Raw genomic sequence first — 582 nt, forward strand, 5'->3', positions numbered from 1 at the left:
GGGGAAAATAACCAAGTGTCCGGGATCAAGAACCCAAGTGTGAAAGCACTGCACTTGCTTGGTTCTACCCCTCCCACTGACAAAGGGAGACGGTCTAGTGACCCTCGTCTAGTCCCAGGGGACAGAAGAGCCTCCCAAGAGCACTCCCGGGTCCGCGGGGAATAAAGCACGAGTTAGCAGAGAAGGGAGGCTCCGAGGCGCGCGCTGCATTCTGGGACTCGTTTCCACAGTTACCCACGTGCACCCAATCCAACCGCGACTAGGACTACAAGTCCCAGAATTCCAAAGGACCGCCTTTCCCCTTCACACCCGGCAACCGGAGCCAGACCCTAAAGGAAACCCCTAAATCGCTGGGGAAGGTCCGGCCTCCCAGGCGCTACGCGGGGTCTCAGACCCTGAGCTCCCTTGCAGGGACGCGGGTCCCGAGGCACCTGGCGACCAAATATTAGAAAACTGCGTCACAGCCTGCCAAATCCAGGGACTGCCGGAGACCTCGACACCTCCCCTGCGCAGACCACCCTCCACGGGGCCTCCAGGGCCCGACCTCGCCGGCTCCCCCCGCGCCCCTACCCCACCTCCCAG

This window comes from Myotis davidii, unplaced genomic scaffold, assembly GCF_000327345.1.
Source record: "Myotis davidii unplaced genomic scaffold, ASM32734v1 scaffold173, whole genome shotgun sequence".
NCBI lineage: Eukaryota > Metazoa > Chordata > Mammalia > Chiroptera > Vespertilionidae > Myotis > Myotis davidii.